A 16,030-nucleotide genomic window follows, 5' to 3' on the forward strand; every position below is an offset into this window, starting at 1 on the left:
TGGCTTCTCTTGTTGCAGAGCATGGGTTCTAGGTGAGCGGGCTTCAGTAGTTGTGGCACGCGAGCTCAGTAGTTGTGGCTCATGGGCTCTAGAGTGCAGGCTCTGTGGTTGTGGTGCACGGGCTTAGTTGCTCCATGGCATGTGGGATCTTCCTGGACCAGGACTCGAACCGTGTCCCCTGCATTGGCAGGCATATTCCTAACCACTGAACCACCAGGGAAGCCCCTGTCATAGGATTTTTGTAACTGTGAAAAGTAATAATCTAAATAGTGCTTTACGTAATATCTGACATATAATAGATGGTCGACTAAATAGTTCCTTCCCCCTTCCATTACTGTATTCATCTTTCCTAATGGAGGAGAATAATTAAAATACAGTATGTAGATCTTTTTAAATTTCTTTCATTAGAGTTTTATAGTTAGATTTATACTAAAGTATATCATTTTTGGCGGTGATATAAATTTATTGTGTTTTAATTTCAAATTTCAATTGTTTGTTGATGGCATGTTGGAGAGCAGTTGGTTTTTGTGTATTAAGCTTATATCCTGCAACCTTGCTATAACCACCACTTATTAGTTCCAGGAGGCTTTTCTTGTTATTGTTGATCCCTTGTAATTTTTTACATAGACAGTCATGTCATCCATGAACAAAAACAATTTTATTTATTTTTTCCCAACCTGTACATCTTTTATTCCCTCTTCTTGCCTTATTGTACTGGCTGGGCCTTCAAGAATGATGTTGATAGGAATGGTGAGAGGGGACATACTTGTCTTTGTTCCAGTCCTAGAGGGGGAAACAGCTGTTTTCTCACCATTAAATGTGATGTTAGCTATAGATTTTTTACAGATGTTCTTCATCAAGTTGAGGAAATTCCCCTTTGTTCCTACTGTGCTGAGAGTTTTTATAATGAATTGGTGTTGGATTATGTCAAATACTTTTTTTTTTTGCATCGATTGATATGATCATATGAGTTTTCTTTCTTCCATGGCCTGTTGATGTGATGGATTACATGAATTGATTTTCAAATATTGAACCAACCTTTGTGTACCTGGAAGGAATTTCACTTGACTATGGTTTATAATTTTTTAAATTTATTGTTGGATTAGATTTGCTAATATTTGTTGAGGATTTTTCCATCTGTGAAAGATATTGGTCTAAAATTTTCCTTTCTTGTAATGTCCTTATTTGATTTAGTATTAGCGAAGTGCTGGATTCATAGAATGAGCTAGGAAATATTCCATTTGATTCTGTTTTTTGGAAGAGATTGAAGAGAATTGGTATTATTTTTTCATTAAATGTTTGGTAGATTCACCAGTGAAACCATCTGGCCCTGGTAATTTCACTTTTGGAAGGGTTAATTACTCATTCAGTTTCTTTAAATAGGTATAGCATAGATAGGTCTATTTAGATTAATTCTTCTCATTTGAGTTTTGATAGTTTGTGTCCATTTCATCTAAGTTAGCAAATTTGTGGGCTTAGAGTTGTTCATGGTACTCCATTATCCTTCTAATGTCCATTGCATGCACTCTTTCATTTCTGATATTAGTAATTTGTGTTTTCTTTTTATCTTGGTTAGTATGGCTAGAGGCTTATAAATTTCATTGACCTTTTCAAAGAAACAGCTTTTGGTTTATTTTTTTAAATTTTTGCTATTGTTTTCCTGTTTTAAATTTAATTGCTTTCTGCTCTAATTTTTATTATTTCTTTTACTGTGCTTGCTTTGGGATTAAGTTTATCTCCTTTCTCTAGTTTCCTAAAATTGAAGCTTAGATTACTTATTTAGATATTTTTTCTAATATATGAATTTTAATGCTATAAATTTCCTTCTAGGTGCTGCTTTTGCTGCATTCCACAAATTTTTATAAATTATATTTTTATTTAGTTAAACATATATTTAAATTTCTCTTGAGATTTATTTTCTGATCTATGTGTTATTTGGTAGGGTGTTATTTAATCTTCAAAAACTTTGAGATTTTCCAGCTATTTTTCTGTTATTAATTTGTAGTTTAATTCCACTGTGGTCTGAGAACATGACTTCTACTCTTAAATTTGTTATAGTCAAGAATATAGTTTATACTGGTGAATGTTCCATGTGAGCTTGAAAAGAATTTATATTCTGTTGTTGTTGAATGAGGGATTGTATAAATGTCAATTAGATCAAATATATTAATGGTGCTTTTAGGCCAAGTATATCCTTACTGATTTTCTGCCCGCTTGACCTAATTGATGAAAGAAGGTGTGTTGAAGTCTCCAACTATAATGGTGGGTTTGTCTATTTCTCCTTGCCGTTCTATCAGTTTTTGCCTCATGTGTTAGTGCTCCGTTGTTAGATGCATACAAGTTAAGTATTATTATGTCTCCTTGGAAAATTGACCCCTTAATTATTATGTAATGTTCCTCCTTATTCATGATAATTTTCTTGTCTAAAGTCTGGTTTTTTTTTGTTTGTTTGTTTTGTTTTGTTTTGTTTTGCGGTGCACGGGCCTCTCACTGTTGTGGCCTCTCCCGTTGCGGAGCACAGGCTCCGGACGCGCAGGCTCAGCAGCCATGCTCACGGGCCCAGCCGCTCCGCGGCATGTGGGATCTTCCCGGACCAGGGCACGAACCCAAGTCCCCTGCATTAGCAGGCGGACTCTCAACCACTGCTCCACCAGGGAAGCCCTCTTTTTCTTTTTTAATTGGAGTATAATTGCTTTACAATGTGGTGTTAGTTTCTGCTGTACAACAAAGTGAATCAGCTGTATGTATACATATATCCCCTCCCTCTTTGACCTCCCTCTCACCCCCCGATCCCATCCATCTAGGTCATCACAGAGCATAATGTTTATGTTTTAAACTTTTTTCTATTTATTAAACTTGTTCTATGTTTCTTTCCTTTTTCCCAAAGAAACATGTGTTTTGGGAAGAGGAAGAATGAGAATGTGGGAGATGAGGAACGTTTGATTTCTGGGTGGCCATGTGATCACCTATGTAATGGAATAGCAGCTATGCTGTGGCCAGTTACTAAAGGTAAAAGTTAACAGTGGAATTTAGAGATGGATCCAACTTCTGGGAAGTGCAAACTAACAAGAAAAACGTGAAATATATAATCCCTTGGTTATTGTTATCTGTAATTGCTAAAAGGAAATAAAATGCTTGGTTGGATCTTGATGGTGTACCAAGCTCAGATTTGAGCTGATTTGAGCTTCCGCTGCTAGCTTCAAAGCTGCCCATGAAAAGAAAAATTATGCCAGGCAATAAAAATAACCTCTAAGGCTTCTGGTCACCAAGAAGGTAGTTAACATGGGAAGAGGACAAAACCAAGAAACTCCTGAAACCAAGGGGTATAGTGTGAAGGAGTTTCATTTTGTAGCTGTTATCATCAGCTTTCTGAAGAACTTTTACTAAAATGAATTGTGGGAGTAACTAATTTAGGGGCCTTGTCTTTGGTTTTGAATGTTGCAGGGCAGAACGGTGTGTTTGGGTTGATACAGGACCCACAGCTCACTACTGAACAATCACAGATGGCTGTACATAATCCAGATATACAGGAGGCTATTCCCAAAGGAAAAGCTAGTCTGGTGAACTGGATAAAAGCCACTATAAGGTCTGTTTACACTGAGAAGGGGGACTGCCCAATTTCTGCTATAAATGTGGGACTGGTTTTATGATAATCAGGATATTCACCCACTGAATATGCCTGTTACCCAGGTTATGGTTAATACTGTGATTAAGGGGGTCCCTTTTGCATGGGCACCCCATGTTACTTTACTGCTGCAAAATCAAGCAACAGTCTCGGAAGCCTTATAGAATTGGCTATCTCAGCTTCCCCTTATGGGTCTCACAGATACTGATAAAAACGTTAGGTTAATTAACAAGAGACTGCAGGAAGACAGAGAGGGGAGAGTCAAGAGACTCCTCCCAAGAAGGTGAAAATTTTTAAACATTAAGAAATGAGGTGAGTAAAGCAAATATTGAAAAGAGTGAAACAAAGAGGAAAAAAAGGGAGAGAATCCTAGGACTCACCTAAGTAGCGTGGAAATCTTTAGATGATTATTAAGAATGGGTTGAGTAAAATGGACATTGATGATGTTAAAAGATAAACTGAGTCATATTTAAAATGTTGAGAGTTTATATGAGCAAAAATCTATTTGAATCAGGCAACACCAAACCATAAATAGTTAGGAGCACTCCACCGACAGGAGCTAGGGGAAAGTTGTAGAAGCAAAGCAAGGAAAGGACTTGATTGGCCATAGCTTAAGTGGTTGCCTTCTTTGAGAAAGCCTAGTTGGCCGTTTGTGATTGGTTGTCCTCAAGTTTTGACTTCTTAACCTTGAGGCATTTAGGGGCTTAGGTTTTTGTTTGCTTACATCGACTGTTAAGGCATTAGGACTACCTCAGTCTAATGGCCTTTTTGCTTAATTAGATTAAAAAAGGGATTTTAAACAAAGGTCTTAATATAACACTGTTAAAGTTGGGTGGGCCAAAGGGACACTTGGCTGAACTCCCAACGTTAAAGGCCCCAAACAATCCCTCAATCATCCATAGTTTGGAGAAATTAAAGCCAAAAGGCAAAGAATACAGTGAGAAGCCTGACCTGCAAACCCTTAGGTCCGGAGACTGATGACTTAATCAGGATAAAGATTGACAGAAGGGCCTAGGACCCTTGGTTTGACCCCCTGCTGGGGAGCCAAAGCCTTTTGCACATCAGTAGATAAAACCATAATGGGATGGAGAAGTTCCTGGGACACCTTGATATCAGAGCTCCACACACTGTGGTACCAAAACCCATTGGTGAAGCCATCATTGGAACTAAAATTAGATTGAGAGAACATATGTAATATGTAAGGTTTGAAAGAATTATGAAAGTTTTTTGTTTGTTTTTGTTTTTTTTTAAAGAAGATGTTGGGGGTAGGAGTTTATTTATTTATTTATTTTTGCTGTGTTGGGTCTTCGTTTCTGTGTGAGGGCTTTCTCTAGTTGTGGCAAGCGGGGGCCACTCTTCATCGCGGTGCGCAGGCCTCTCACTATCGCGGCCTCTCCTGTTGCAGAGCACAGGCTCCAGACGCGCAGTCTCAGTAGTTGTGGCTCACGGGCCTAGTTGCTCCACGGCATGTGGGATCCTCCCAGACCAGGGCTTGAACCCGTGTCCCCTGCATTAGCAGGCAGATTCTCAACCACTGCGCCACCAGGGAAGCCCCTGAAAGTTGAATGTTTAAACATACTTGATGTAGAGAAGTTGTATCTCCTTTATCTGAGTGTTGTATGGGAATAGATATTATGTCTAGCTAGGGAACACTTCTCCTACCTAGTATTGTAAAACCAAAATCTGTTGATGAAGTCCTAATGGAAGCTACAGTTAGGAATGTAAATGTTGATGGAATCAAGGTAAAAGTTTGTGGACGAATTGGTATCTTTGAACAGGCTTTATGTGAAGTGGTTATGTCTCTTTTCCTTGATTGTACTGTGGGGCTGGACATTGTATCTCATGGGAGATTGTACTGTGGGGCTGGACATTGTATCTCATGGGAGAATATGTTTCCCTTATCTAGCATTGTAAAACAGTTTGCATGTAAATCTGCCCTTGAAGCAACGTTAATTGGACATTCTAAATAGGTATCATTAAGATTGCCTGAGCCTACCGAGTGTAGACTAGAAGCTGGAATGCTGGTAGAGACACATTCTCTGTGTGATAGTCCTATGTGGAGCACATAAACAGGGGCTTATGGCAAAAGCCTGTGAGTACCTCCCCTCAATGACTACTGGGATTTTGAACCAGAGAATTTCCATTTAAGGAACAATTACTAGCTTGATATTAATTGGAACTGCCACTAAACCTGAAATATCCACGATGTCTCAGGTGATGTTGGAGAAATACTCTAACGGGGATGATGGTGCCCAGAAGATTTCCATACTAAAATGGAAATGGTTTATACAGGATCATACTACCCAGGGAATGCAAGGAGGAGATATTCTCAAACAAGGAAGCCTCTTTTCCCCTAGGACTGACTCTGGAACTGTGTGAGGAGCTGCTGGTTTCTGTTGTCACTTGGACAGTGTCTTATAAATAGCGCTTGAATGAACAACAAAAAGCTTCTTGGTTTGTGAATGGCAGTTCCAAAGTGAATAGACAACATTCTATTTGGAAGGCTGCCACTCTGATTGAAGAAGGTAAAAACAAATCAGTTTGGTAGACTGAATTGCATGCTGTTTTCCTAGCACTGATGGAAGAATTGAACAGTGGTAAAAGCCCCGATGTTTGGGTTTTTACTGACTTATGGGCAACGGCCAGTGACCTGGCCATATGATCAGACAGAAGGGCAATGGAAACCTGGCCTATTAAAAGGATGCCCATATGAGTCACATCCCAATGAAAATCACTGTGGGAATTTGAGGGGTGCATTAAAGTTGTACATGTTGATGCCCATCAGAACTTCCTTCCAGGTTTAGAAGGTGATTGGAGTCAACAAGCACATATTCCCATGGGGTTGCTTACGACAGCCACCTGGGTCCAAGAAATCAGTGGACTTGGAAGTACTGTAGCAATGAAGAGATGGACTGAATTTGGACATACTTCTCTTGTACTGTCTGAAGCACAGAATGCCAGTAAGAACTCTTCTGTCTGCCAGCAAAAGAGACAGAGACTGCAGATGGCTATGTGACTATGTAGGAAGGCCTTGAACATAGCTGGCCAGTCAGAGTGACACTGGTAGCTCTGGGTGCTACAAATGGTTCTTGACAAGAATAGATACTGACTCAGGAATGAGCTTTGCTTTTTGGGTAGTAGATGCAAATGCTTAGAGTGCTATAGAAAAACCGGGATAGAAGATATTGCATTAATTTGAACTCTGAGTCGTATTTCTTCAGATCAAGGGACACACTTTATAGCTTATAATATCCAACAATGAGCAGAGAGATATCCACCTCAGAATAATAGTTTGATAGAGAATTGGGGTGAGCATTTAAATCATTGGTGGTCTGAAACGGGGCGGGGGGAGATACAGGCATGAAGAGTTGGTTTACACACCTTCATGAGTGTGTGCTTACACTCAAGAGGAGTGGGGCTAAAGCAGCCGTCCTCAACCTTTTTGGCACCAGGGACCGTTTTTGTGGAAGACAGTTTTTCCACAAATGGGGGGTGGGGATGGTTCAGGTGGTAATGTGAGTGGTGGGGAGCGATGGGGAGAGGCAGATTAAGCTTCGCTCTCTGGCCTGCTGCTCACCTCCTGCTGTGTGGGCCGGTTCCTAACAGGCTGTGGACTGGTACCAGTCCATAGCCCCAAGATTTGGAGACCCCTGGGCTAAAGAAGTGTTCCCACTAGCTAGATTCTTCTGTTTTTCTGGTGGATCTGGGGAAGAAGCAGTGGAGGAGGATCCTGGTGTGACTATGCAGTTTTTGCCAAGGCAGGAGGACACTGGTATAATAGCTATACTTTTCTCTTCCCCATGCCACTTCAATTTTGTTTTTTCCCAACTCAATGCAGTGGTCACAGGACCAGGGTTGCAACTACAAATGCTGGAAGCAGGGATAATTCTTAAGCGAGAAACTGTGACTATATTTTTAAAACTTTATGTCAGAATTCCAAAGGGCCTGATGGGTGTGGGTGCTTTCACCCCATCTGGCAAAATTGGGGTTAACAGTGAATGAAGCTATATTGCCTGGTGGTAAAAATAGTCCACTAGTTCTGCACCTATGTAACCTTACCCTATGTAAATGGAAGTGGACTGAGATGGAGGTACTTGCTAGTCTAGTAGTACTGCCTGCAATCTAGACGAGCACAGTGGTCAAATATAATGCTCCTTCCAAAGGTGAAAAACATTTAATTGAAGGAATAGTAGCTGAGGGTAAATAAATGAATAAGTGAGTTATTTAATGAGGGAAATCCTATATTACATTAACACTTTAAAAGAGGTGTAGAGCAAGAGATGATATTGTCTTTTAGCTCAATTATACCAGATGCCTGAAAGAGTAAAGTCATTATGCTATATTGCTGAGACCATTCCTGCTTTTGGAACCTGAACCTGACAAGATTGAATAGAAGCCGGAAAACCTGACTGGCCTTGCTCTGGAATTGAGTGGAATCCTAGTAATGTTCCATCATCTTTTGACTTTTATGATCCTTTTGCTATAAAAGGTCTATGACCAGAGACCAGGGGGTGGACTGTGACATAGTAAGAAATCTACATTTGGTTTCTGCCCCCTGTTCTTGACACAGAGCTTCTAAGACCCATGGGATTTCTGGAGTGATGGGTATCTTTTTGTGTACTAATGAGATGACTGGTAGCTGGGAGACCCTAAACAGCTTCAGGATGGGGGCTGGTTGCCAGAAAGACCAAGGCATGATTAGAGGGTTGGAACTTTCAGCCCCCCTCCATCCTCCAGAGAGGGGAGGGGAGCCAGATTGAGTTAATAATTGATCATGCCTGTGTGATAAAGCCTCCATAACTCTGACTGAAAGTGTTTAGAGAGCTTCTGAGCTGGTGAAAACACCTTATTCTGGGAGAATGTCACATTTCAACCCCAAGGGGCAGAAGTTCCTGTACTCAAGACTCTTCCAGACCTCGCCTTTGTACCTTGTTATTTGACTGTTTGTATCCTTTATCACATCCTTTGTTATATAATAAACTGGTAAATGTAGGAATCCTATGAGCCATTCTAACAAATTCTTGAACCTGAACATGGGGTCATGGGAATCCTTGATCTATAGCTAGTTGGTCAGAAGCATGTGAGGTCCAGACTTATGGTTGGCATCTGAAGTGGGGGCATTCTTGTGGAACTGAACCCTTAACTTAAGAGATCTGCCACTAACTTTAGATAGATAGTGTCAGAATTGAATTGAATTGTAAGACACCCTGCTGGTGTTGGACAATTGGACAGTGTGAGAAAAAATCCACACAACTGTGGGTTTTCAACTTCTCTCAATTTTACAGTGGTGGTTTGCCCTGAGACCTCAATTCATTGATAAGAAAATCCAAAAAGTTGTTGATTTTTAATTTGTTCAGATTTTTTCTTGTAAGAGTAGGAGTGACTTTCAAGCTCAGTGCTGAAACTAAACTCCATACATAGTAATTATATCTATTGTTTCTTCTAAATTTTATGTTAGAACTTGCTTGTTTAGGCTCTAATGTGGATGACCATAGGTTTGCCTGGTTATATTAGTTGTAAATAAGTTAAAGCCTGTAACTTATTTTAGTACCCCTTTTCAATTTTAAACATTTCTCAGTTTGGTTGCAAATCATATTGTTCCATTTGTTGTAACACCCTTGGGAATAATCACAGATTTCTCTGACAAAGGCCAGTTGTGTTTGGCTCCTTTACCCATTCAGCTTAGTTACTGGAAAACCATGTACTACTTTTTCCTTTCTTTCCTTCCTTAGTATCTCTCCTCTTTCAGCATTTGTGTTCATTTTTTTTTTTTTCATAGAGACTCCTATTGAGGTAATAGAATATGTTCTACCATGACAGTTAAGATCCTGTGTGGCCATATAGCTTAAATGTCAGTTCCAAGATTTGAGAATGCCCATCTTAACATGAATGTCTTAGACTGTTGGGGCTGCTATAACAGAATACCATAATCTGGGTGGTTTGTAAACAACAGAAATTTATTTCTTACATTTCTGGAGGCTGGGAAGTCTATCCCAGATCAAGTTGCCAGCATATTCAATGTCTGGTCAGGGCCCACTTTCTGATTCATAGATGACTGTCTTCTCACTGTGTCCTCACTTGGTGGAAGGGCCAAGGGAGCTCTCTGGGGTCTCTTTTATAAGGATACTATACTGTCCTTTTATAAGGATACTGTTCTCATGCCCTAATCACCCCCCAAAGCCCCACCTCCAAATACTATCACTTTGGGGCCTAGGGTTCAACATATTTGGGGAGGGATATAAACATGCAGTCTGTAGCATTCCACCCCGATCTCCCAAAATTCGTGTTCTTCTAGCATGAAAAAATACAATTATATTCCAACAGCCCCCAAAGTCTAACTCATTTTAGTGCACCTCTAAAATCTAAAACCCAAAGATTCTTCTAAATATTGTCTAAGTCAGATATGGATGAGACTCAAGGTACAATACATCCTGAGATGTAAACTTGTAACATACTTTCAAAATACAATGGTGGGACAGGCATAGGTTAGACATTTCCATGCCAAAAGAAAAGATACGAAAGAAGAAAGGGGGTAACCGGCTCCAAATAGTCCAGAGTGTAAGACAAACTCTCAGGGGTTGAGAATAATCCTCTGGCTCAGTGCTCCGCCCTCCAGGCCTCCATGTCCCACCTCCTAGCCCCACTGTGAAGGAGGGTCAGAAAGAGGGTCCTACCCCCACAGCTTTGCCAGGCAGCACTTATCCATCCTGTCCTTGATGATCTCTGAATCACTTTCAGGGTCATTCTTCCCTTGTCTTTTTAAAGAATAGTTCGTGTTCACAGCAAAATAGCTCCACGGTCCTGTCCTATAAAATCTAAGTCCAATGCCTTCCTTTATTCCTTCCTGTCTCCTTCCCCTTCAGTTCATACTGGCGGTTTTCTAGCTGGATGACTTATTAAGTTTGTGTTTCACACCAATACTAATTGCCTTATTAAAATAGCTATGGTCACTTGGCCACATGCCTAGTGTTGTCCCCCCAACACGATCTCTCATTTCTTGCAATATAAATAGGCTGATTTCTTTTCTTCTACTAACTTTGGATTTTCTTTGTTCTTCTTTCTCTTGTTGTTTTAGGTGTACAGTTAGATTGTTTATTTGAGATTGTTCTTGTTTCTTGAGGTGAGATTGAATTGCTATAAACTTTCCTCTTAGAACAGCTTTTGCTGCATCCCATAGGTTTTGGGTCATTGTGTTTTCATTGTCATTTGTTACTATGTATTTTTAAATTTCTTCTTTGATTTCTTCAGTGACCTCTTGGTTATTTAGTAGCACACTGTTTAGCCTCCATGTATTTGTGTTTTTTACAGGTTTTTTTTTCCTGTAATTGATTTCCAGTCTCATAGCATTGTGGTCAGAAAAGATGCTCAATATGATTTCAGTTTTCTTAAATTTTCCAAGGCTTGATTTGTGACCCAAGATGTGATCTGTCCTGAAGAATGTTCCATGTGCACTTGAGAAGAAAGTGTATTCTGCCACTTTCAGGTGGAATGTTCTATAAATGTCAATTAAAGCTATCTGTTCTTTTGTATCATTTAAAACTTGTGTTTCCTTATTTATTTTCTGTTTAGATGATCTGTTCATTGTTGTAAGTGGGGTGTTAAAGTCCCCTACTATTATTGTGTTACTGTCGATTTCCCCTTTAATGGTTGTTAACATTTGCCTTATGTATTGAGGTGCTCCTATGTTGGCTGCATAAACATTTATAATTGTTATATCTTCTTGGATCGATCCCTTGATCATTATGTAGTGTCCTTCCTTATCTCTTGTAACAGTCTTTATTTTAAAGTCTATTTTATCTGATACAAGTATTGCTACTCCAGCTTTCTTTTGATTTTCATTTGCATGGAATATCTTTTCTCCATCTCTTCACTTTCTGTCTGTATGTATCTCTAGATCTGAAGTGGGTCTCTTGTAGACAGCATATATATGGGTATTGTTTTTGTATCCATTCAGCCAGCCTGTGTCTTTTGGTTGGGCCATTTAATCCATTTACATTCAAAGTTATTATCGATATGTATGTTCCTATTAGCATTTTCTTAATTGTTTTGGGTTTGTTTTTGTGACTGTTTTTCTTCTCTTGTGTTTCCCACCTAGAGAAATTTCTTTAGCATTTGTTGTAAAGCTGGTATGGTGGTGCTGAATTCTCTTAGCTTTTGCTTGTCTGAAAAGCTTTTGATTTCTCCATCGAATCTGAATGAGATCCTGGATGGGTAGAGTAATCTTGGTTGTAGGTTTTTCTGTTTCATAACTTTAAGTATATCCTGACACTCCCTTCTGGCCTGCAGAGTTTCTGCTGAAAACTCAGCTGATAACCTTATGGGGATTCCTTTGTATGTTAATTTTTGTTTTTCCCTTGCTGCTTTTAATATTTTTTCTTTGAATTTAATTTTTGTTAGTTTGATTAATATGTGTCTTGGTGTGTTTCTCCTAGGGTATATCCTGTATCGGTCTCTCTGTGCTCCCTGGACTTGGGTGACTATTTCCTTTCCCATGTTAGGGAAGTTTTCCACTATAATCTCTTCAAATATTTCCTCAGAACCTTTCTTTTTCTCTTTTTCTTCTGGGACCCCTGTAATTTGAATGTTGGTGTGTTTAGTGTTGTCTCAGAGGTCTCTGAGATTGTCTTTCATTCTTTTCATTATTTTTTCTTTATTCTGCTCCTCGGCAGTTATTTCCACCATTTTGTCTTCCAGCTCACTTATTCATTCTTCTGCCTCAGTTATTCTGTTATTGATTCCTTCTAGTGTATTTTTCATTTTAGTTATTGTGTTGTTCATCTCTGTTTGTTTGTTCTTTAGTTCTTCTAGATCTTTATTAAACATTTCTTGTATTTTCTCAATCCGTGCCTCCATTCTATTTCTGAGATTCTGGATCATCTTTATTGTTATTACTTTGAATTCTTTTTCAGGTAGATTGCAGATCAGAACAGAAATAAATGAAATAGAAATGAAGAAAACAATAGCAAAGATCAATAAAACTAAAAGCTGGTACTTTGAGAAAGCAGGAATACAAAGGATTATAAAAGAGTACTACAAACAACTATATGCCAGTAAAATGGACAACCACAAAGAAATGGACAAATTCTTGGAAAGGTACAGTTTTCCAAGACTGAACGAGAAAATATAAACAGACCTATCACAAGTAATAAAATTGGAACTATAATTAAAAATCTTCCAACAAACAAAAGACCAGGACCAGATGGCTTCACAGACGAATTCTATTACACATTCAGAGAAGAGCTAACACCGATCCTTCTCAAACTCTTCCAAAAATTGCAGAGGGAGGAACACTCCCAAATTCATTCTATGAAGCCACCATCACTCTGATACCAAAACCAGACAAAGACACTACAAAAAAAGAAAATTATAGACTAATATCACTGATGAACCTAGATGCAAAAATCCCGAAGAAAATACTAGCAGAATCCAACAACATATTAAAAGGATCATACACCATGATCAAGTGGGATTTATCCCAGGGATGCAAGGATTCTTAAGTATACACAAATCAATCAATGTGATACATCATATTAACAAATTAAGGAATAAAAACCATATGATCATCTCAGTTGATGCAGAACAAGCTTCTGACAAAATTCAACACCCATTTATGATAAAAACTCTCCAGAAAATGGGCATAGAGGGAACCTATCTCAACATAATAAAGACAATGTATGACAAACCCACAGCAAACATCATACTCAGTGGTGAAAAACTGAAAGCATTTCCACTAAAATCAGGAACAAGAGAAGGTTTTCTACTCTCGCCCCTCTTATTCGACATGTCATGTCATTTAGCCATGACAATCAGAGGAGAAAAAGAAATAAATGTAATACAAGTTGGAAAAGAAGAAGTAAAACTACCACTGTTTGCAGATGACATGATACTATACATAGAAAATCCTAAAGCTGCCACCAAAAAACTACTGGAACTAATCAGTGAATTTGGTAAAGTTGCAGGATACAAAATTAATGCACAGAAATCACTGGCATTCCTGTACACTAACAACTAAAAATCAGAAAGAAAAATTAAGGAAATAATCCCATTTACCATTGCAACAAAAATAATAAAATACCTAGGAATAAACCTACCTAAGGAAGCAAAAGACTTGTACTCAGAAAGCTATAAAACACTGATGAAAGAAGTCAAAGATGACATAAACAGATGGAGAGATATAGCATGTTTTTGGATTGGAAGAATCAATATTGTGAAGACGACTATACTACCCGAAGCAATCTACAGATTCACTGAAATCCCTATCAAACTACCAATGGCAATCTTCACAGAATTAGAACAAAAAATTTTACAATTCCTATGGAAACACAAAAGACCCCTAATAACCAAAGCAGTCTTGAGAAAGAAAACCGGAGCTGGAGGAATCAGGCTCCTGGACTTTAGACTATACTACAAAGCTACAGTCAGGAAGACAGTATGGTACTGGCACAAGAACAGAAATATAGATCAATGGTACAGGATAGAAAGCCCAGAGATAAACCCATGCACATATGGTCACCTAATTTACAACAAAGGAGGCAAGAACATAAAATGGGGAAGAGAGAACCTCTTCAATAAGTGGTGCTGGGAAAACTGGACAGCTACATGTAAAAGAATGAAATTAAAACACTCCCTAACACCATACAAAAAAATAAACTCCAAATGGATTAAAGACCTAAATGTAAGACTAGACACTATAAAACTCTTAGAGGAAAACATAGGAAAAACAATCTTTGACATAAACCACAGCAAGATCTTTTTTGACCCACCTCCTAGAGTAATGAAAATTAAAAATAAATAAATTGGACCTAATGAAACTTAAAAGCTTTTGCACAGCAAAGGAAACCATAAACAAGATGAAAAGACAACCCTCAGAATGGGAGAAAATATGTGCAATTGAAACAATGTACAAAGGGTTAATCTCCAAAATATACAAGTAGCTCATGGAGCTCAATATCAAAAAAACAAACAATCCAATTTAAAAATGGGCAGAAGACCTAAATGGACATTTCACCAAAGAAGACATATAGTTGACCAAGAGGCACATGAAAAGATACTCAACATCACTAATTATTAGAGAAATGCATATCAAAACTACGATGAGGTATCACCTCACACTGGTCAGAATGGCCATTATCAAAAAATCTACAAACAGTAAATGCTGAAGAGGGTGTGGAGAAAAGGGAACCCTCTTACACTGTGGTGGGAATGTAAGTTGATACAGCCACTGTGGAGAACAGTATGGAGGTTCCTTAAAAAACTAAAAATAGAACTACCATATGACCCAGCAATCCCACTATTGGGCATATACCCTGAGAAAACCATCATTCAAAAAGAGACGTGTACCACAATGTTCAATGAAGCACTATTTAGAATAGCCAGGACATGGAACCAAGCTAGATATCCATTGACAGATGAACGGATAAAGAAGATGTGGCACATATATACAATGGAATATTACTCAGCCATAAAAAGAAACGAAATTTGAGTTATTTGTAGTGAGGTGGATGGACCTAGAGTCTGTCACACAGAGTGAAGTAAGTTAGAAAGAGAAAAACAAATACCGTATGCTAACACATATATATGGAATCTAAAAAAAAAACAAAAAATGGTACTGGTGAACCTAATGGCAGGGCAGGAATAAAGATGTAGACATGGAGAATGAACTTGAGGACACGGGTTGGGGGAGGGGGAAGCTGGGGTGAAGTGAGAGTAGCATCGACTTATATACACTACCAAATGTAAAATAGGTAGTGAGAAGCAGCAGCATAGCTCAGGGACATCAGCTCGGTGCTTTGTGATGACCTTGAGGGGTAGGATAGGGAGGGTGGGAGGGAGGCTCAAAAGGGAGGGGATATGGAGATATATGTATGCATATGGCTCATTCACTTTGTTGTACAACAGAAACTAACACAATATTGTGAAGCAATTATACTCCAATAAAGATCTATTAAAAAAATTAATAGGCTGAGAATTTTCCAAATTTTTAATTTCTGGTTCCTTTTTGGTTAATAATTCCATCTTCAAATTATTTCTCTCTTCTCACATTTTCCTGTAAGCAGTCAGAAGGAGCAGAGCCACATCTTTGGCACTGTGCCTAGAAATTTCTTCAACTAAATTTTATTGCTCATAAGTTGTACCTTCCTCAAAACACTAGAACTTGAACACAATTCAGCCAAGTTCTTTGCTACTTTATAACAAGGATCACCTTTCCTCCATTGTCCAATATCATGTTCCTCATTTCTGTCTGACCTCAGAATGGCTTTTACTGTCCATATTTCTGTGAACATTCTGTTCATGGTGATTTAGGTATTCCCTAAGATGTTTGAGGCTTTCTCTACAGTTCTCCTCTTTTCCTTCTGAGTCTGCACAATAATCACCAGTAAAGATCCATTCATGACGGTGCAGGTT

This window comes from Neophocaena asiaeorientalis, unplaced genomic scaffold (genome assembly GCF_003031525.2).
Source record: "Neophocaena asiaeorientalis asiaeorientalis breed wild unplaced genomic scaffold, Neophocaena_asiaeorientalis_V1.1 scaffold15, whole genome shotgun sequence".
Taxonomy (NCBI): Eukaryota; Metazoa; Chordata; class Mammalia; order Artiodactyla; family Phocoenidae; genus Neophocaena; species Neophocaena asiaeorientalis.